Source organism: Phragmites australis, chromosome 2 (genome assembly GCF_958298935.1).
Source record: "Phragmites australis chromosome 2, lpPhrAust1.1, whole genome shotgun sequence".
Taxonomy (NCBI): Eukaryota; Viridiplantae; Streptophyta; class Magnoliopsida; order Poales; family Poaceae; genus Phragmites; species Phragmites australis.
The window spans coordinates 12079945-12102919 of record NC_084922.1 but is presented as its reverse complement, the minus strand read 5'-3'; the positions used below and the strand labels follow the sequence as shown (position 1 = coordinate 12102919).

The window sequence follows — 22975 nt, the reverse complement described above, 5'->3', positions numbered from 1 at the left end:
CATGATGATAAGGAACCAGAAGAGAGGCTAGTGGTAATACCTTAGCTTGGTGGTTTGGTGGCTCATCTGGGTGGAGGTCTTATCTTTGTGACATGGTAGCTCGAGAGCCGTGACCAAGTGCTGACCGAAAGTATATCCTTTGTGGAACTCCAACGTGGATTAGAGGTAGCATTCATACCGTCGATACTATAGGATAAAAATCCCTTGTGCCGAGTTTGCTCTCTCTATCTTATTTACGTTTTTGTATTTACATTTTTGTAACTTACCTTCTTAAATAGGTTGTAAGTGCTTTGATTGGTAGAGTAGACATACTAGCTACATCTAGAACACATGTAGATAAAAATTGATATAACTTTATCTTATATAATTTTTGAATCCAAATAGATTCTAAATATCCAAATTCACCTCTCTTAAAACGTCTCTGATACCTTAAAGCCCCCACAAGGACAGGGTGGCCCTCTCAATCTTCCACCGAGATGCGTGCACAGCAAAAGGTGCAAGGAGGATATCATTTTGAGGACCCTACTCCCCTTCGGGGCTTCATCGCAGTGCTTCCATTCATCATGCGGTGCAAGGTGCAGCCAACACTGCCTCCCCCTGCTTTGTTCTTGCTGGTTCAGATAGCTAAAATTTCAGCACTGGTACAGCAATTAGTTGCAAAAACCAAACAAAAAAAAGGCTAGAAAAGTAACTAGTGCAACCTTCTTTGCACACACCCAGGGAGGTGTTGGAGCGACGCATGAACCCTAATGATTGTGCCCGTCTTTTTTTCAAGAGTAGCAGAGCCACAAAGGGGTCCCACCAGTGCCTCCGTGGTGGCCTGGGACACTCCGCACAGGGGCTACGTCCGGGCTCAAGGCTGGATGGGTCTGACTCCTCGCTGGGGGTTGTAACCAACCGAGACACGCCGCACAGGGGCTGCGCCCGGATTCAAGGCTGGATGGGTCTGACTCCTTGCTGGGGGTTGTAACCAACCCGTAATAGACCGAGCTACGCTCGACTTGCGGTGGCTGACTTGTGCCCCTGTCTGACGGTGGTCGACGGATCCCCGGCCTGGTCCCTCTCTCCATGGTCTCTGCTCACCGGCAGGGAGAGGGAGGCACAGACGCAGACGCAGCCAAGGGTAACTAGGGTAGAAACTAGAAAGGTAAGAGGAGGAGGCAGCCAGGCAGGGATCCCTCATCCTCGGTGATCTGCTCGGGTTTCTTGTGCGTGGAATGACCAAACCCCTCAACTGCACTGGTTTTGCCTTGACTAGTTGACAAGGTGCAGCCAGCGTTTTGGGCTCTCGAGCAGCTGTGCTCACTTGTCACCCAGGGACACGCTAATTTTCTAGGTGCGCAAAGTGAGTGACCACAAAAAATAGTGTAATCTCAAATTAAGAAAATAGTGTACGGTACTGTCTTGATTGTGATGAATGTTCAGTAGTAGTACTATCATATTGTGAAACAGTTGAATCAGATTGTGGAATTTATATGCTTCGAGGGTACGGAGGGGAATTGGAGCACATATCAGTGCACTCTCATTCCTATATTTTCCCATATTACGTAGTAGCAATTAGTAAACTGGTAATCAAAATATTACCCAGGATTCACATGTCTATTCAGATCCTTCTGATGCTTGGCACATAAGCAGAAGAATATCATCCAAGACAATTTTAAGTGCACATTTTCTCTGCTCTTGCAGAACAATATTTTTATTTTGTTGGCACTAGTGTTTACAGGAAAAGAATACACAAGTGGCTGCACACATCTCATAAATGAATTCTGAAAAAAAAAAAATTCCGCAGGATGGTGAGTGAAACAATCACCTACAACCCTAAAATCTAACTAATTACTAACAGCAAAAAGACCAAAAGTACAATTTAAGAAAGAAGGCACAAAATGCTCGTAAAACTTTACTACTACTCCTGGCCTCACCTCATCTATGCAACATAATGAGCAGCCACTTCTTTCATCACTTGTAGGCATACTTGGTCAAGAAGTCAGATATTTGCGAGGCACTCTCATACGCACCCTCGATGCATCAACCCAGAGCAACTCCTGCTACGTAGTTCCCTCCTAGGAACAATCCATCGTAGCTACCTCTGTCCAGGGTGGATTTTGCAGCCTTGAGTAGATCAAGATGTCCGACCAGGAACTGAGGTATGGCTTGTGGCCACACTCGGACACCAAGGATTAAAGGGTCCACTGCTCTAGGATTTATGAGCATTTTTCTGAGGTCACGGTCAACTGCTTCTACCAGCTCATTTTCACTCTGCAAATGAGATAGGATCATTCGAAGTACAGTCAACTACAGAAAATCTATTCTGAGGATTGAATTGTGCACATAACTACCGGCTCAGATTTGTCATGAACTCCTAAGCACAGTTGGTGGTGAAAAATGCAGTCAATACTTATGTTAATCATTAAAGAATACGTGATCTGCACTAGCATAATTTTTCTTAAAAGAAAGGGAAGGGCACACTAAAAGGATTTGTGAACATATCAAATAACAAAAAAACACGAGGATCAATTAGTTTGGCAGAGAATAGTACCTTGGAAACAATCCCTGTGTTTGTAGCACCTCCTATGTAATTTAGAAGTAACACCCTACCAGCAGGAGCACGATTTGGAAACAGTGACGAGCTGTATATTGTTCCTGCAAAAGGATACGACCAATCAAGATTGTCAATTTCACAAAATGTATTGTAGGATCGTAGTTAATCCTTAGAATAAAAGCAACCTGGAAAAGAAAGAATGTAGTTTGTAGATGTTTCGAGCTTATGACTCAGTTCCAATAAATAGCTAATGTCTCAACTCCTTGACTACGCGGATGCAACTGGCCGAAATCCTGGAGCTCTCCATCAATTAAGCACTCTTTTCTAATTGCCTCCTTTGGATATGAAACAGTTACAGCAGCAACCGGTGGATAATAGAATCTTGAAAGGGCATCTGCAGCATCACTCTGTAGAAGGTAAAGACAAGTTCAATGAACATATTAAGGAAGTAAGCCTAAACTACCCAACAGATACTAAGAAATGTAAAAAGTTACTAATGCAACCTACTGGTGACAAGTAGGTGGCATGTAGAATAACGATTTTAAATTTCACTGGTAACCAACCACCACTCGAATGGACTTTGGGTTCCAAAAATGCCTGGTTGCATTAACTGAAATTCAGTTTCATATTTTGATTCAGATTGGATTTTCAGGTTAAAATTTATGTATCCATAAGATTTACAAAACTGGCCACCTTTCACAGTTCTACAGGGTGATGCTGGCCAAGTTAGTTCCTGGATTTTTTTCTTTTTTCTTTCTAGAGCTTGTTTTTTAGACCTTGGATAGAATGTTTCGTGTACTCTCTGGAAACATTGGGTACAGATGTAGCACTAGCGAGGAAAGAATAAATATCTCTAATGCCACACACAAGTCACGAAACAGCATTGGACTGCTGATCTCGAAGGAACATCAAATTCCACCTAAACCAATATAACTTACTAGTTCACCTTGCAATATCTTGCATGCATTTAAACCATGTTGAACTGGATTGAGGCAGGCTAAAAATAAGATATAGTAAACATAACTGGGTGAAGAGAGACGAATTGTTAAAGTAGCAAGGTATCACCAAAGCAGATACAGCACCATCCCTGTTTCCTATTAATGATTGGTTGTTCTTAATGATTAGGCTCCTCATGCTGGGAAAATTAGGTTACCGGTGCTACCTATTCTCTCCTTTTTAGACAGCACCTATTCCGTAGTTGAAATTCGTTGTCCTTTTGACATGTAGAAATAGAATTATACAAATTGGTCTCTTGTGTCATTTCGTTAAAACATGAAACATAAAAAAATTAATGCATATTTAAATTATTTAAAAGCCTACAAGTTCAATAGGTTATACAAAGATCCAGATCCAACTAGCAATTAATCAGTGAGCCAAGAGTCTGGCCTTTGTTTTGATAAATTACTTGAGCCCTGAGACATTTTCGTGTGCTAAATCTTATTCAGCCCTATGATTCTATCAAGCCTCACCCATTCGATTCTTCATCACAATTATCACTAAGATAATAATAATAACTTCCAATTAAAAAAATAAGTTAGATGATCCACTGAGCAGATAACAAGCAGCTATTCAAATGTCAGTCAAATCAGACAATGTTTAGCTAGTTTGTTAGCAGTATATCTTGGGAAATGAGGAATTCTAAAAGAGTCTATCATTGCTTGATTAGTTCTTGTTAAGTTTCACCAGTCTTCAAATAGATGTGGATAAACACAAATTTTTCTGCTGGCTGTTGTTGAAAGATAGATTGAATACTCAAAACCTCCTGAGAAGAAAGAACATGATACTGGACAGTTACTGTTGCGTCCTTTGCAATAATCAAACAGAAGAAACGTTGGCTCATCTCTTTTTTCCAAAGTGCTTTCAGTCAGTGGTGCTGGAATCTCTCCCTACCGGTGGTGGATATGATAGCCGCAGGAAGACGAAGCTTTGGGTCCAATATTTTCAGAGAAATTGTCATAGTTGCATGCTGGAAGATTTGTTGTCATAGAAACAGTATTATTTTTTTATGTTGCAACTCTGTCTCTCGAAAGATGGAAAAGAGAATTTAAAGCTCCGCTTGCTTTGGTTGTTATCAGGGCAAAACCATCTACCAAGGTGCTTCTTGAGGATTGGCTGAGTAGACTCTAATGGTGTTTTCTCATCTCTTTCTTTGGGCCTATGGCCTTTGTGAACCGTTTGTACATAATCTTTTATTAATGAAAAATATCAGTAGGTCCTCCCTTACTGTTCTGGTTAAAAAAAAGTTTGTTACCAGTGTTGAAGATTCGTTCCCGACAATGTGTCCGTAAATAACGGGGTTACCTTCGTTGATTAAGGATCGAGTAAGAAACGAGAGACACGATATAAATAGGTTCGGGTCTCCGATTGGACTAACACCCTACGTCCTGTATGGATGTTGATGTATATGTATTCTCTCAAATATAAGCAATGGAGTTAGACCTATTACAAGGAGTAGATCGAATATAAACTAAACTAAATATGAAGTCACCGAGTATCTCCTATGATCTTGATGCTCGCGTCGAGATGTGTATGCATTGAGTTGCGGTCCTCCACTCCCTCCGAGGGTCTGAGTCCCCGCCTTATATAAGACTGATGTACCGTCTCCTATCCAGACAGAATCGATAGAGAATCCTTCATATTGTCTATCAAGACAATGCAGATAGATCCGACCGAGATACTAGTCGTACTCGAGTTGGGTAACCAATCGAGACCTTCCTAGTATATACCTAGATTTCCAGGTGTATTACATACTGTAGATTTGGCTCCACAATATCCGGAGTTATTAAATATGCGCGTGGTGTACCCTGTACATATACAGTGTATTCTTTATACATATATACCTCATAGTTAGATATTTGATAGTAGTCCCCTAACTATGCTCAAGAGGAAATATTTTCACAAGTGCCCACTCGAGTATTACCAAGTCTAAGCCTAGTCGAGTAAGGTAGATCAGACTTGCAATCGAAAGAATCGAGCGGAAACGGATCTTGTGTGAAAACGCAATTGGGTCGAGCGTCCTACTGTTAACCGCACTCAAGACTCGAAAAAGGACTAAAACTCGACTAATCGGCACTCGACTCTAAGTAGAGTTAAAAAACCTTCAAAATTTGAACCGTTGGGTATAGGAGATTTAATGCGCTTAGACGGGTGTGCAGAGATTCACCCAACGCCATCATCCCACCTTTCAGGCAGATCAAGGCGCCACAGAGACGAGAGTGGTTACAAAAAGGCGAGAAGCTTTAGGCTATTTAACCGTACAAACCTGGACTATAGCAATTCTTCACCGCTCTCACCGCCAGCATTCTATACAGGCTACCATCTTTCTCTGCCCAAACACGCGCTGTTGCCGAAAAACTTACATCCATGGATTCTGATTCCCCCGCAAAGACCTCCGCTCCTTCCTCACTGGAGAAGCAATCCGATGCGAAGACCGCCAGCACCTTGCCCGAGCAGCTAGACGAGATGAGGCGTCTGACTGAAGCTTGGAGGATCTCGTCGATGCAAGAATCAAGACTAAAAGAGCTTGAAGCTGAGGGAATAGTGCCTCATCATGACCTGGTCAACTAGAGGCCTGCATCTGGTGAGGAGTTCTCATCCTGTCGATTCGACTATGAGATCGTGGTTTTTGAGTCCTTTCACTGCGGTTTCAATGTTTCCCTTTCTAAGTTCCTACTTTCCGTACTCGATTTCTACCAAATTGAGCTCCACCATCTAAATTCGAACTCAATCATTATGTTGACTGTTTTTGTCCATCTGTGCGAAGCTTTTCTTGGTATCGAACCGAGTCCGAATTTATTCTAGTATTTATACCATATGAAGAGGAACAATGAGAACAAATGTGTCGGAAGTTGTGGCTTCCAACTGTGACCTAGAAAAAAAACTCTTATATCCCAGTCGCTTTAATCTCCTTCTAACAAAAGGATTGGAAAAAATACTGATTTTATGTCTCCAACCACGACTCAGTTCACTCCCCCTTAGTCTATAGAGGTCTTTTTCCCCTACAAAATCCAGCCTGGTCGAAGAAGCATCGCGAATATAACCACACCGCCTACTACGTCACGAAGATTGGTGAACTTAGGCAAAGTGGCATAACCGGGTAGCACGTGGTCAAAGACTTCACTAGTCGGAGGTCGAGTACTTTGAAAGCGCGGGATCGCTTTGTCTGGGAGTATTCTGGAGATAAGGATAGCTCCAAGGACGCGATCAGAGGTAAGATCTTTCAAGTGACTTTTTCTTTCTTTCTATAGCTCTGTCTCCTCCAGATATTGTTGCTCGATTGGACAAACTCTTCTCTGAAGAAGCAAAAGAATGCTTTGTACAGCCGTACTCCCTCGCAAACCCTCAACCAAAGATGGGGATTCCATTAAGTAAGAAATTAGCACTGATTATTGCTTATTCAACCTAATTCGACTTTTTGATTTCAGGTCCCAATCTTTCATCAAGATCACATCCTCACGACTGAGGTCCTTGATCTTGATGACACTTCCTCCTCTGGCGCCGGCGACAAGCAAGACCCCCGCTCCACAACCAGCGGTGTTGCCAAAAAAGCTAAGGCCAAGGGGAAAACTCTACCCGATCAAAAAGACGAATTGTCTCTTCAATCTAAGAGATCGTCTTTGCTATATGATCCGTTATCCCTCAAGTGTACTCAAAGAAAGAGCAAACCGGTATTGACATCGAGTTGTTAAGTGATTATTTAGTTACTACTTCGGCTATCGAGCATTTACACACTAACACCTAGTCTGATTGGGTGGCATTTGTTGCAAGAGACCACCCAATCTCCTACTCGATTGCCCCTTCGCGCAACTGGCACGTCTGATGACTCAGTAAGAAAGGTAACTCGAGTTACCTCCCCCACATTGGCCATTCTTCTAAGTATTTACTCGATATGATGATAAGTCATTATGAGCTGGCTTTTTGTAGGCAATGGATGCATTAGCTTCGTCTGACCCCTAGGTCAACCCTTCAACACAACCGATCCCACTAGCTGGTATGATGAAGAAGGTTACCATCAAGAAGCAGAAGTCGAATATCATCTCGCACATACCAGTCGCCAAAATGTTTGATTCGAATGCTTATCTTGGCTTGCAGCCTTCCTTTCCCTTCCTAACCCTATCAATTTCAGGTTGCCGAGTTTGGAAAAATCGAAGGAACAGACGACAGGCGATTCAGCCAATCAAGTGGTTCCAGATTCCATCATTGCGCCGCCTTTGCCTCCTCAAGCAGAGTAATCTTCAGCGGATGCTCCTAAGCCAAGCTCGAAACTTGGTGCACCTGAGGCTCCCACGAATCAGCAAACTGTTGATCCTTAGGCGGTGCTCGAGGATCTCCTCAAGGCTGCAACTGCCCAGGTGGCTACTGCCAAGGCTCGATATTCGGAAGTCGACCATAGCAAGTGCCAAATGGAAAAGGATGCACTGCTTTCTGCTAGTCTGGAAAGAATTGATGGTTAGTCTACTCACCGATCATTAGTATTTGATTTGAACATTAGTCAACTATTGATGATTGCTTTTTGTTTGCTTTTCAAGTTCTCGAATCCATCTTAAGGGACAAAGATGCTTTTATTGATGGACAAATGAAGACCATCGAAAACAAGAAGAAATATAGGGAACAACGTAGAGGTGACTTGAAGCAGGCGAAAGCTAACCGAAGTGCATTGACCACTGAACTTCCATCATGGCCATCGAACGACACTATAGCTGCCGAGCCGGACACCATGGCTGATGCTTTGAAGAAGGTAGAAGATGATCAAGACGCCATGGCTGCAAGTCGGGATACTGCGGTTACAGCGCTTCAAAAGCTAAGAAAATAGACTCTCGACCATATGAACCAGTCGGCCTCCATAAGCGCCGGGATAGTGCTTGATCTGCTCAAGAGCTACAACCCCAACCTCAACACAACAGTAGTGACAGAGGGGTTCAGGTGCTCAGTAGAGGAAGCAACAGATATTATTCAGAGTATCGAGTCTCAGATCCCTGCCTTCGTAACGACGAGAGTGAGGGTAGCCCTTTTAACTAACTTGACTCGAAATATTTGAAACTTGTGCCGTGACTTGGGATGTATGTAAACATTATTGATATTGTCTGCTATTTCCTTATCGATAAAATAGAGTTAGCACAAGTAGATGCAATACTGATTAGTAAATATTGTGACCATTCTCGAGTTTAGTTGACCGAATATACGTTAACATCTGAAAGCTCAGCTAAACATATTGTTAAATGTATGGTTCTCGAGTAATCACTCAAGATTACCACGAGAAAATAAAAAAAGACTAGTACAAAACTAGAAAAAAAAAATGACATGACGATTTTTGCAAACTTTTACCGATTTACGTATTTAACCAGCATACGAACATGGATTCGATAGAGAGCACACATGGGATCGACTAGAACTTCATAACCTTGTGGGCCGTTAGGCGTGAGATGTCTAATAATCTTTTGTGTTGTTATACCTTATGATGTGTAGTTGTATGTCGTCGAACCAACACATGCCTCCGTTAGTCTTATCTGATGTGATCGAAGCATAGCCAGATAATTTTTTGCAAAAAATATATATATGTACAAAATATGGTATTATGTAGCCCCCGACTCTCTGGTTGAGGAGAATATTTCTCGATTGGAGAGTAAGAAAGAACATACCTACTCTATCGAAAATACACAATGTAGCCCCCGGACTTTCTGCTCGATGACTGAACCAAATAAAGAATAAAGTCGTAGCATCGAAAGTATACGATGTGGCCCCCGACTCTCTGTTTGATGTGATAATCAAGACAAAGAGTTGACCTGTAGCATCAGAGATATACTCAACGTGGCACGTGACCCATTGCTCAATGACTGAATCGAGTCGAAAGTAAAGCATAAGCGCTCCTTATGAAATGTAGCCTCTGGCTCTCGGATTGACGTGATAATCAAAACATAGAATGAAGCAGAAGCACAAAAAATATATGATGTAGCTCCCGACTCTCTGTTTGATACGATAATCAAGACAGAGAGTAGAACGTAAGCATCAATACATTACTTTTGATCATATGCTCGAAGGAGCTAGCTTAGCTGTAATTATGTAGTAGTCATCGAGTAAATTCAAACTGCCGGGTAGGTGAACATTAAAAATCCACTCTTGTTCGTGCCTGTCTTCACCACAACTCCTAATTTGATGTTTCATAATGACGCAACATCCCTCTGCGCCGGGATTGGACGCGCCATAATGTTTCGGCAACGTCTCGACTTCCGCCCAACTCGTCAGCCTGTGAACGCCATGCAACCGAGGTGTCCTCAAAAACGATATCGGATCTTGATGGTCCTGTTTCTGTAATACGGCTCATTCCCACGACTATGAATATGGGGATGTGAGGCCATTTGTTCTTCATCCCCGTCTCCTTCCGTTCTTCCTAGCGCATTGCTCAGTAGCACTTGTAGAGATTGAGACCATGGCCTCCACTCCACCGTCGTCTTTCGAGCGAAGCCTAGAAACCGAAGAAGCAGGATCCCTCACCCCAAAGCCTCTCGTCGTTGTTCCGTCGGGAACCATCATCATCTCTTCCGACGAGGAGTCGAGTGAGAGGCCTAGGAGAAGAGAATGCAAAGAATCCGCCAGAAGTCGTCGACCCTTCACCTGGTACCTCTGGCGCTTCCTCAACACCTATGCCACACAACGAGCGACACAGATTGCGCGGGAGGGGGATGAAGATGGTGATGATCTTGACGAGATCATCGACCAAGTCACCGATGAGGTCTTCAGTGATGGAGCCCCCGAGCCTCCGGTGTTTGAAGAAAGCACTATTGCCATCTCTGTTGACAACCGCCATATCGCATCTGCGTCCTATAGAGGGTCCTTCGGCATTGCCAGTGCCGGTCAGCAGCTCCAGTAGGGACAGGGTCTTCACTTCTGCCACTCTCCCTGATCCTTACACTGGTCAACGACCGGTCCCTGGGGCAATCAACTATCGCCCCAAGCAGCGGCGAAGCTAGAGCAAAGAATACCCTGGTGCACCAACTCATCGTACTTATAGTAACACATAAATTTTCAAATAATATTTCACTAAATGGCAATGTACTTCATTTTTTACCCCTGGTGCATGTGCACCATGGAGGGTTAATATGTGGCTTCGCCAACGGCCCCAAAAGAGGAAAAAAAGAGGTTCCTCGACTCATTCAAGGGAAAGTAGGCACTTTCCTATTTGCAAGAGCTAGGTGTATCCTTCCTGTCAACTTTGCACTAGCTACGCAGGTCTAAAGGAAAAGGAAAAATATGTAATCGAGTAGTTAATCGACTCAAATGAAATCGACCTACCTTCGAGTTACCTTATCTACAAATGAAACTATTGAAGCTGATCAATATGCTATGAGTTCTCGAGTGTCTCGCCGTTTGGAGTAGATAGCCGCACTAATCCAGGTCGAGTGACTTTGACTACTATGTAGGGTCCTTCCCACTTAGGTGATAACTCATGGTGTTGAGCCTATTTTCACACATTTCATAAAATAAGGTCCTCAGCAGCAAGTTTCCTGGACTGAAGTTTCTTGTTGATACTTAGCCGCTCGAATGGATGCTCGATCATGATACTCCTCGAGTAAATTAATATCATCCGCTTGTAATTGCTCTTACCCTTCTTCTGAATATCTTTCCACTCAAGGCGATCTATACTTCAACTCGGTCGAGAGCATTGCTTCTGCTCCGTAGACTAAGAAGAAAGGAGTTTTACCGATGGCCTTGTTAGTCGCGGCTCATAGTACCGAGGGAAGTTCTTTCGCCCAGCATTTTAAGTAGGCTTTCAACCTGTCGAAGATCGAATCTCAATAACCTATAGGACTATATCATTTGCGCGTTCCACCTGACCGTTGCTCTGAGAGTGAGCTGCTGAAGCGAAACAGGTTTTAATGCCGAATTCTTCGCAAAATGCAATAAAGGTTCCGCTTTTGAACTGGCTAGCATTATCTGTAATTACACGATGCGGAATGCTATATCGAGTAATTATACTTCTAGTGAACTTTTTGGTCACTTCTATAGTGATTTTTCCTACGGGTTCAGCCTTGATCCACTTAGGGCCCGTTTGTTTGAGTTTCTGCTTTTGAGCTTTTCTGAAAAGCTGTGCTTTTGGCTTGTCTGAAAAGCTGCTTTTGAAAATAGACTGTTGGCTTCTGCAATAAATTTTTGGCTTCTCAGCACATAACTTCTCAGAAAAGCATATCTCAGCGAGCTTCTCAGCTTTAGTTCATTTTCCTTAGAAGCAGGCTTCTGACTTTTACAGAAGCCACTTCTCCAGAACCCCGTTTGTTTTGGCTTCTAGCTTCTGCCAGTAGCAGAAGCAGAACCAGAAGCAGGAAACAAACAAGGCCTTAGTCAGCGAGCTTCTCAGCTTTAGTTCATTTTCCTTAGAAGCAGGCTTCTGGCTTCTACAGAAGCCACTTCTCCAGAACCCCGTTTGTTCTGGCTTCTGCCAGTAGCAGAAGCTGAACCAGAAGCAGAAAACAAACAAGGCCTTAGTGAACGTGTCGATAGGCACAAATAGGAACTTATAACCGTCTTATGCCCTTAGGAACGGTCCCGGGATATTCAAGCCCCAAACGGAGAAAAGCCAAAAAAGATGAATTGTTTACAGAGCTTAGGTTGGTTGAGTAGTCTACCTTCCGAAAAATTGGCAGCTCTTAACACTTTTTGACCAGTTCGAAAGCATCATAAGGGGCAATAGGCCAATAGAATCCTTGCCGGAAAGCTTTTCCGACCAAGATATAGTATGACGCATGATTACCACACATACCTCCATGGATGTCGAGGAATATTTTATTTCCCTCTTCCTGAGTGATACACTTCATCAAGATTCCGTTACTCCTCTTTCGGAAGAGCTTGCCATCTACCAGAGCATATAGTTTGGACTTATGAGCAATTTTCTCTGCAGACGCATCGTCAGTGATCCCTCGACCTTCGAGATAGGCTCGGAATGGAGTCATCCAAGTCGGCTTGCATTGGAGTAGTGCAGTATCCGTGTCTGCGAGTTCTGCCTTGCTGACCTGACCAAATTGTTGGTCTAGTTGGACAACATCCGTACATCGAACTATCGGGGCAGATGGTTTGAGGAGTTTCTCAACAAAGACTCTCACGATCACCGGTGCTCAGGAAGAAGCGAGTCTACCAAGTTCATTTGCACCAGAGTTGTCACTCCTTTTAATGTGCATTACTTCTAGCCCTTCGAACTTTTGTTTGAGCTTTCACACCTCATTCAAATAAGCCATCATGTTGTCGTCCGAGTACTAATACTCCTTTTGCACTTGGTTTACGACTAGCTGTAAGCCCCCTTTCACAAGTAGTCGTCTGATTCCAAGTAACGCAGCGATACGGAGCCCGTTTACCAGTCCCTTGTATTCTAATTGAACAACGTACCTGAGTTCGTCGCCCGTTGGAGGTTTGAGTACAATGCCAGTCCCCGAGCCCTGAAGCGTGAGCAATCCATCGAAGAAGAGCGTCTAGTGGTCCTCGACCACACTTGGCCTTGTTTCTTCGACGCTTGACCATTCGGCGATGAATTCCGCTAGTACTCCCAACTTCACGCTTGTTCACGGTGCATAGTGTACGTCAAACTCATTGAGCTCGACCACCCATTGCGCAATTCATCCAGTAGCCTCCCTTTTGCGTATGATATCCTTCAGCGGATACGTCGTCACAACAGTGACATTGTGCGTCTGAAAATAGTGTCGTAGCTTCCAGGAAAACATCAAGACTGCATATAGCAACTTATGCATTTATGAGTACCGTAGCTTAGCATCGTGTAGAACTTCACTCACGTAGTAAACAGATTTCTGGACCTTGACCTTTTTCTCGGGACATTCCCGCTCGACCGGTAGGACTGTGCTTACAACTTGTGGGGTTACTGCAATGTATAAAAATAGCTCCTCTTTTTTGTTAAACAATGTTAGAATTAACAGAGATGACAAATAACTTTTTAAATCCTGGACGATATTCTTCGCTTCTTCTGTCCACTCGAACCGGTCGTGTTTCTTCAGCAATTTGAAGAAAGATATCCCTCGCTCGCCCATCCTAGAGATGAATCGACTAAGGACTGCTACGCGTCCTGTTAATTTTTGAACTTCTTTTAGTGTTTAAGGTGACTGTATTTGGTCGAGAGCCTCAATTTCGCGTGGGTTAGGCTCAATGCCTCGACTCGACACCAGAAAGCCAAGAAGCTTACCGGACGGAACACCGAATGTGCACTTCTCAGGGTTAAGCTTCATATGATACTTCTTAAAGTTGTCGAATGTTTCCTTGAGGTCGTTAATCGATACGTCTTTGATTCTAGACTTGACTACAATATCATCAACATAAGCTTCAACATTGCACACGATCTGGGGCTGGAAGCAGTTTTGAATACACCATTGATAGGTAGAATCAACATTCTTTAAACTGAAAGGCATTTTTACATAACAAAATACACCGAACTGAGTAACAAAAGCAATTTTCTCCTCATCCTCTACCCCATGCTAATTTGGTGATACCCCGAATAGACATCTAGAAAACACAGCAAGACACAACCCGCCGTAGAGTCGACGGTCTAGTCGATGCGAGGAAGAGGAAAAGGACTCCTGAGACAGAATTTGTTAAGGTCAGCAAAGTCGACACACATTCTCCACCTACCATTGGCCTTTTTGATGAGGACGAGATTCGCGAGCCATGTAGGATGATGAACCTCTCGAATCAAGCCCGCCTTTAGGAGTTTGTCAACCTCCTTCTGGATAGCTTGCTTTCTATCCTCTGCAAATCTTTACTGTTTCTGCACCACGGGTTTGACGTCAGGTTTCACAGCTAGTCGATACTCAATCACCTCCCTAGGGACTCCGAACATATCGGATGGTTGTCGTGCAAACACATCTTGGTTTGCCCAGAGAAAATTGATGAGCTCGAGTTCCTATTTGAGATTAAGGTCAACCCCTATCTTAACCGTCTTGGCTAGTTCAGACGAGTTGAGAGGTATTGTCTTGACACCACTATCAATCTTCTTGTACTTGGCACCGTCGTTGGAATCTCCTTTGGCAGCCTTGTCAAACTTGAAAGTGTCAGCAAGACTTGCGAGCTTGGAGTCCTTGACCTCAACGATGGCTTGATGCTTCCGGCGCTTGGACTTTGCGCCTTTAAAAGTGATTGCTGCTTGGTAGAAGTGTTCGACCATATCCAAGCTCTGTTTGTCACATTTGACTACTGCACTTTGATCTCCTTTGACCGTTATGACCCTTTTAGGACCGGAGATTTTGAGCGTTTGGTATGCATAATGCACCACGGCTATGAACTTAGCCCAACATTGGTCAGCCTATGATTACATTATACGCCATCTCGAAGTCCGCAATGTCGAAAGTTAGCTTCTTTGTGCGGAAGTTGTCAGGCGCACCGAATGTGACCGGCAACTCAATCTAACCAAGGGGCATGATCGATGAGTTGGGGGTTATATTGTGGAAGGGTTCAACTCCATTCTTGAGCTCCGACCTTTCGATCTCCATTGTCAGTGATATGGGATCCGGGGGTTCCCGAGTCCCGAGGCCAGGACAGCGCGGTACCACACGGCGTCTTCCGTCGGAGACCACCTCCCCGAGGGAAGCACGGTCCGGGAGTGGGTGCTCGGGGTCAAGAACAGTTGGTCCCCGAGCACCCGGCAAGCCCCATTCCGGTGGACCCCGCAAGGACTCCACGATGAGGTGTCGGTTGGTGGGAGGCCCGATACCGCATTTAATGAGGAGCGTGGACGGTCACATCCAACCACTCTCCCCCACGCCTGCCGTTCTGAATACGTCAGTCCCTACCGCCGCCTGGCAGAAAGGCATTGGCACAATTAATACGGCAGGTCCCATCGCATGTCCCCTCGCAGGGCCCATGAAGAAAAACAACTTGAAGATATCTTTGATGGGCTCGAGGCTTATCGCCCTATTACATCAGACCGCGTCAGACCTACTCTGACCAAACGGGCATGAGAGAATACTCAGAAACTGGCCGGTGGGTGCCCCTGCGCCTGCTAAAGCTGGAACGCGAAGACAGATGGAACCATCTGAGGGATGTATTTTCAACCCTCTGTAACATCAACTGTTGACTAATGATGATCACTTTCCATTTATTGTTTACAGGAACTTATGCCCTCGTTCTGGGCACTCCCTGAAGGGCCTCCCCCCGGTAGATAAAGGGGAAGCACTTTAAAAAAAAGAGAGAAAGAGGGAGACGAAAGGAGAGGAGCATTGACAACATACTGGACACACAGGAGTAGGGTATTACGCCTCCGCGCGGCCTGAACCTGTCTAAATTCTTAGTGCATTCATTTCTACTAGCTGACAATCCATCCTGCCTAAGTCCCACTCGCATTAATCTCGGTACGAGGTACTTCCAGGATCAACCCCCGGCCGAATCTCAAAGGGATCCCTCAGGATCCCTGCTTGCAGTGTTCATCCACCGACATCCATCTTGTCTAAAGTCTTGAGAAAGATGAGGTTAAGCGAACTACCCCCGTCAATCAAGGTTCGAGTAACTTTGATATTGAGGATAGCAGCTGGACTACAACCGTATACCGACCAGGGTGTGGACTCGCGGCTGGGTGGTCGACTTGATTAAAGGTGATAGTAACTTCGGACCATTTGAGGTATCGAGTAGGCCCGATCAGAGACAAGTTGACTGTCATGTCCCAAATCCTTAATCACGCATTAAGCATAATCATGCTTTTTAAGCATTATATTTAATTTTGTGTAATTGTAATTCGGAATGCTAATACACTTCGTTAAAAGCCAATTGGATGAGAGAAAGGAAATTGGAAGAGAAAAGAATAGAAATCGCATTGGAAAATACCTCTTTTATCTAATATGTGAGCCCATCATCCCAACCACTCAAGTAGGCAGCCCCACCTGCTCTCTCTCTCTCCTCCCTCACTCCCCACGCCTCCACCTTGCAGCTGCAGCTCACCCCCTCTCCCTCACTCCCCTCTCTAACTCTCTCTCTCCCTTGGATTTCTCTCTCTAGGAGCAAGGCCAAGGTATGCATGTGGTGAGGTCAAGGCATTCTCTAGTTCATGAGCTGCTCATCTATCCAATTTATTTTCATTTTCGTGGAAGATTCGAGTAGTTCTTGAAGTTTTTGGCGTTCTTGAGCTTTTTGGAGAAAAATGGAGTTTAGGGTGAATATGAGCTCTAGAATCGTATTGCTAGTTGATGAGTAAGTTCCAGGACCCTTGGACTCTAACATGTTCCCTTTAGGTTTGGAAAAGATCGCAACTCGAATCGACCAAAAATCCACTCGAGAGCAGTTTTCTGGGCTGACCGGATATTCCGGCCTCACCCAGATACTCCGGGTTCAGCAGAAATCGTCCATCGAATTGTGTTCAAAATTGGTTAGGGTTTAGAATGCAAGATAGGTTTAGAATCCTTTGGATAGGGCATATACATGTTTGTGTAGCACAGATTTGTAAAGTGAGTCGAATCACCGAGGGGAAAAGTTGTGGAAGAACTCAAGTCTATATCACTCGGATAATTCGGGTAAGCCCGGAGACTCTGGGTAGCTACGTTAACGAATAACAGAGAGCCTCTCCCGGAGCCTCACTCGGAGTGTCCGGCACATCTCGGATAGTCCGGACCAGCCCGAAGGTTCTGGGTTAAGTTACAATAGTGGCTAACCGAGAGCCTTCACCGGAGGATGACCTGGAGGCTTCGGAACCCGGATATTCCGAATTTTCCCGAATACTCCGAGTCAGACAAGCAAAAAGGCAGCAACCGAGCGCCTCTTCCGGAGGTTCACCCGGAGGGTCCGAACCCGGATACTCCGGATTGCTGCTATTTTTCCGGATTTTGTTTAGATCATTTAGTATTGCATTGATTCGCATATCTTATACTTCTAGCATATTATTGAGCATTGTGACATACCTTGTTGCATTCATTCATGCTCATCATTACACGCGTTCTTGTTTAGCAAACAAGGAACCAGAGCAGGACGCGACTGTGGTCGAAGACGACTCCAATCTTCTGGATTTCTGTAAGTGTTGCGTGGGTAACTTTAGGCAGCCACCTGAGCATCAAGGCAAGGCAAGCATCTATCATATTGCACATTTGTCGAATTGAATGAAATCTAAATATTGATAAAGTATGCTTATGTATAAGTTTGCATGTATAGCGAGTCGATGTCGGGTTTTATGGTAAAACCTATGTTGATTGCATAATCCCTACTTTAAATTGTTCATCTATATCCTTGTAGTCTTGGTAACGTGGTAAATGTCTAAAAGTCGATCAAAATGCTTAGCAATGCATAGGTCCTCGGTAGAAGACGAGCAATGGTTCGACTGTTGTTCGCGAGCTTAGGGCTTACTACTTGTTCACGTATATGATTATGTGGATGTTAGTTGGATAAGCGGTGAGTATGAGATGAGATGTGAGCGGTGTTAGGGGTGGCGTCTGCTCGAAGGAAAGTCCTTGGTGCAATTCGGGAGAGGAACCCAGGCACTGTAGACCGTTTGCATCGTTTAAGGCCAATTGTCAGGGTAGTTGGCTTTAACACTTACCTTACTCACCACATGCCGATCTAATGATAAGGCGAGCCGAATACCTTCGCAGTTGTGGCTTTGTGAGTTTGAACATCGACGGTGTGAGCGAGCGGGCTTGTAAGTGGTAGTAGTTTGCTCCGGAAATAGTTCTAGTATCGCCGCGTCGAGCGATGCACGATCCACACGGTTAGGACTGGTTGGGAAAGGTTGTCATGAGTACCCCTTGTGTGCACTTTAGCGGGTGGCGCAAGCCGTATGGTCCTCGTGTCGTGTGGGTCCAGGAGTATCCCCTACTGGGTGTATAAACAGTTCGAACTGCCGCGCTCTCGGTCATGAGCATGCTATTGTTTCATTTGCACCCGGTCGTAGAGTTCTCGTTTATGGGTGATAGTTCTGATATATGGTTGATGATTCAGTTATTATGGTGATGGATGAGTTGGTTCAGTTTTCTTATATGTTCAAATACGTATGTTACATTTATGTTACAGTTCCATTTATGTTCAGTTGGTTATTGCAGGATAGAATGGCATGTTTGGTTAAGTATAGGTGCTCACACATATATGTCTCGGTTGCCTACCGCATATGTTTTACTTAACCTTATGGCATGTCCTTACTAACAACTCAATGCATAATCCTTAGAGTCGAAATATTATATATCTATATTGTGTAAGTCTTACGAATACCTTCGTACTCAAGGTGCTGCTCTTAAGTTGATGCAGGCATTGCTGCTGCCGAGAAAGAGGCTGTCTTTGGCTACTTCGTGCTTCGTCCTTAACAATATGAATTTTTCGGGTAGCCAGCTTCCTGACCAGATCCGTGTCCTTACGCCTCGCTTGAAGGTGATGATGACTGACTGGTCGGAGATATCTGAGATCGTATTACGCCTGTCACTGAACCTGCGAATGAAGCCTCGAAGGGATTCATCCCTACCCTGAGTCAGTTGATGAAGATCGTTTTCTGTCCCTGGACGCTCTAACGTACCCTAAATGTTTACAATGAATTGAACCTTCAGTTCGGCCCATGAACAAATCAAGTTGGGCGGCGGGTTAAGAAACTAGGACCTCACAGGTCCATCGAGGGCGGTTAATAGATAATTGGCCATCACCCTGTTGTTACCGCCGGCTGCTTGAATAACAGTGATATAGATCTGTAACCACTCGTTAGGGTTAAGCTTCCCGTCCTACTTCTAGATCAGGTCCGCTTTGAACTTCTCAGTCCACCGTATCGATTGAAGCTCATGTACGAAAATTTCACAGCCTCCGTCGAATCCTTCAGGAGGAGACGAGGGTGGACTATCACACCTATCCCTTCAAAGGGGGGTCACATCGACCGTTCCGTCCTGAAGATATGTGTTCGTTGTAACGTCGATCATCCTCACGAGGAATGTGATTCCTTAAGTCTTCCTGATTCTTACGTCTATGGAAGGGGCGGTTGCAGTTCAACCTACAAGGTTGTAATCGAGGTCGACCTCCCGAGCTTCCTGCTTGCGATCACGCCACTCGAGAGCGTCCGTGCTCGTGGCTCCTTGAACTAACACCTTGCCAGCTGTGGTGCCTAGAGTCGCTAGGATTGTTTACTCGAGCAGATTGGATCTAAGCCGAATCGAGTAAAGTCTTGACCAGGTTAACCATAAGGGTTAAGGGATTCATCGAATCCAACTCAAGAAAAGATCTTGAAATCAGATGAGCTTCCTGGACATTAGCCTCTGGAGTACTGAAAACACCACTGTCGAGGCTTGGCTGCGGTTGAGCCGATGAAGCCTCGTGATGGCTGTCCTGAGGAAGTTTATTCCTCGATTTTGGGACCACTACTGGTGGGGGTGTGCACACATGGAGTCGTCGTTGAAGGCCAGGAGACACCTGACCTCCTGCAATCCATCGATGAAGGGTTGTGTTAGGGGCACGCAAGGCTCTACCGCAGACGTCTGTGGTGGTATATTTCCAGCAATGCCAGTACCATGGGCGGCGGCTACTGTTGCTGGATCCTTAGGAATTCTGGCACCATCATTCACCACAGTGTTTTTAGATCGTCCATGGTCGGGTCTGGGGGTGCACCACGACACCTCCGGCTATGAACACAAATCGATCTGTTCGACTGCTTTGGCTGTCGATGGAGCCATTGTTGCCACTCTCGTGACTTTCACCGTCGCTGTCGGTGTCCATGAATTGTATAACGTTGAGCTCCATGGGATTTCACTCAATGTGTCCCACCTCGCAGTATGCATCCAATGGGCTGGACTCGAGAATATAGATGTGGATAAGTTCACCCTGATCGTCCTAGCGAAAAATCATAGTTCCGAATGTAATCTCCGATCAGGCTAGAGGTGATGCATAGACAACCTCCGCCGATTCATAGTGGTCGTAGAAGCCGGCGTCGGAGAATCCGATGTAAACGTGCACTCGAGACATAATCGATCCTGAAGGGCAGAAGAAGGCCCCTACCTGACGCGCCAGCTGTCGAAGATTCGTTCCCGACAATGTGTCCGTAAATAACGGGGTTATCTTCTTTTATCAGGGATCGAGTAAGAAACGAGAGACACGATGTAGACAGGTTCGGGCATCCGATTAGAATAACACCCTATGTCCTGTATGGATATTGATGTATATGTATTCTCTCGTGTACAAGCAATGGGGCTAGACCTATTACAAAGAGTAGATCGGATCTAAATTAAACTAGAGATGAAGTCATTGAGTATCTCCTATGATCTTGGTGCTCGCGTCGAGATGTGTATGCCTTGAGTTGCGGTCGTCCTCTCCCTCCGGGGGTCTGGGTCTTCGCCTTATATAGGGCTGATGTACCGCCTTATATAGGGCTAATGTACCTTCTTCTATCCAACCGTAATCGATAAGGAGTCATTCATCTTATCCGCCAAGACAAAACAAATAGATCCGCCCAAAATACTAGTTGTACTCGAGTTAGGTAACCAATCGAGAGTTTCCTAGTATACAACTTCTAGATTTCCGGGTGTATTAGGCACCGTAGATTCGGTTCCATAATATCCAAAGTTATTAAATATGCTCGCGGTGTACCCTATCCGTATACGGTGTATTCCTTATACGTATATACTTTATAGTTAGATATTCGACAACTAGTATTTTAGTACATCAACAATGGAAATGATGACAACAAATTGGCAGAAAGAATTAATTCCTTAACAACTTAAAATGATAACCAGATTGGTCATTTCCAAATTAAGTGACACAGAGACTGTCAAGAAGCTAAGAGTACTTCAGTTTTTGTAAACATGAAAATTGATTAGTTTTATACTTACTGAAAGTGGGCGCAAGATGTTGCTAGCAACATACGACGGAATAGTCATGATAACACTTTTAGCCTGCACCGAAACAACACCTTTTGGTGTTTCATACACCAACACATATCCCTGACTGTCCGATTTTGCAATGCTCGTGAGTTTCCATGAGAGTTTAACTTTACTGCCCAACCTGTAAATGAACAAAGTTAAGTGAGGATTGAGCCATGATTTCATACCAGAGATCTCAACATTCCAATTATTACTAGTTCCCAACCAAGTTACAACTTACAAGGAATTGCACACTAGCATGCTCTATAAACCATCACTTGTGGAATGTCTATCTACAATTTGAAGCCATCTATGTTTCAAAAGACGACTAGAAGCTATCTCCTAAGTTTTAGATAGCAACATAAATCAGGATCATCCTACCCTAAATAAGTATCAACATTGTGCGAATGGTCGATGCAAGTGCCTTCTCCAAACATATATATGACTTTGGAGAGTGATGACATGGTAACTAAATTATACAAGCAAGATCAATTAAGTCTACCTAAGACATCCATCTATTTGAACAATCTACAGCACCTATATCCATGATTAATTCACTACGTAAATAATAAACAAAACAATGAGAACAAACCTGGATGTAATGGCATTTGGAAGCATGGCGAGACCCTTCCTGAATGATGCAACTGTCTGCCCCTTCGGCTTTGGAAGGCGGCTACAAGAGTCGATAACGGATTAGACAAATACAACGGCCTATTGATGCGACCAAAGAAAAGTGTGTTGTTCTCTTATTTGGGATTCTTGCCCCTCTCCTGAATTGTTTTGATGGTTCCACCAATAATACTACCTCCAGTCTCTTCCAGCCTCCACACCTTCCCAAACGCAGCCTTCATGCTGAGTTTTGAAGGATCACCAGCATAGACGCCTTACGTTGACATTGAAACAGTTATATACTTATGAGAATCAATGCAAGCAGCAGACGAGAACAGACAGCCATTGCATACTACAATAAGCACCTGAGCAGAAAGGCTCGATGAGGCGCTCAAAGACCTCAGCACCGAGGTTACGGCGCACGAACTCCTCCACCGACTCCTCACGCCCCTGAAACCTTCGCCAGAAATGTTCAGCCCCATTGGCAACTGAACAATTAAAATGCACAGAGAATCAAGAATGCAGCACGGGGAGAGCACGGACTGGAGGAGGGGGGCGAATGCCGAGGGCGCCAAGGCCAGCCCTGAACTTGCCAGGGATGCTCACGAGATCGAAGAACGGGAGGTCAGCGGGTTTGGACGGCACCGGCCTCAGCTTCCCCTCCCACAGCACGAACCGCGGCGCGTTCGGGTCCCCAAACACCAAGTCATCCGTGCCACCTGCGCGGTGCAGAGGCCGCTGATGCCGCCGCCCATGACGACGCAGTCCGCGGAGACCCGCGTGCCGAGGGCGGCCGGAGCCTCGGCCGCGTTGCTGGCCACTGCGCAGCGTACGCTGGCACGGCGGGACTGCGAGGGGTGGCGCAGTGGTCGGAGCGGCGGCGCGGCGGAGTGGACGACGCGATGCCGTTGCGGTTGTTGGTTGGTCGGGTTTGGACTTGGGGATGGCCATTGGCCCACGCCCCACTGGAATGGAACGGATGGGCTGGGAATCCCATTCCCGAGGGCGCAGCGGCTCGTGGCTCCCATTCTGTGGATAT

The 22975-nt window shown here is 45.0% G+C and overlaps 1 pseudogene; it reads right to left on the bottom strand.

Annotated features, from left to right (window-relative positions):
- Positions 1-1678: 1678 nt before the first annotated feature.
- LOC133902892 (protoporphyrinogen oxidase, chloroplastic-like) lies at positions 1679-22964 on the bottom strand (annotated as a pseudogene).
- Positions 22965-22975: the final 11 nt, after the last annotated feature.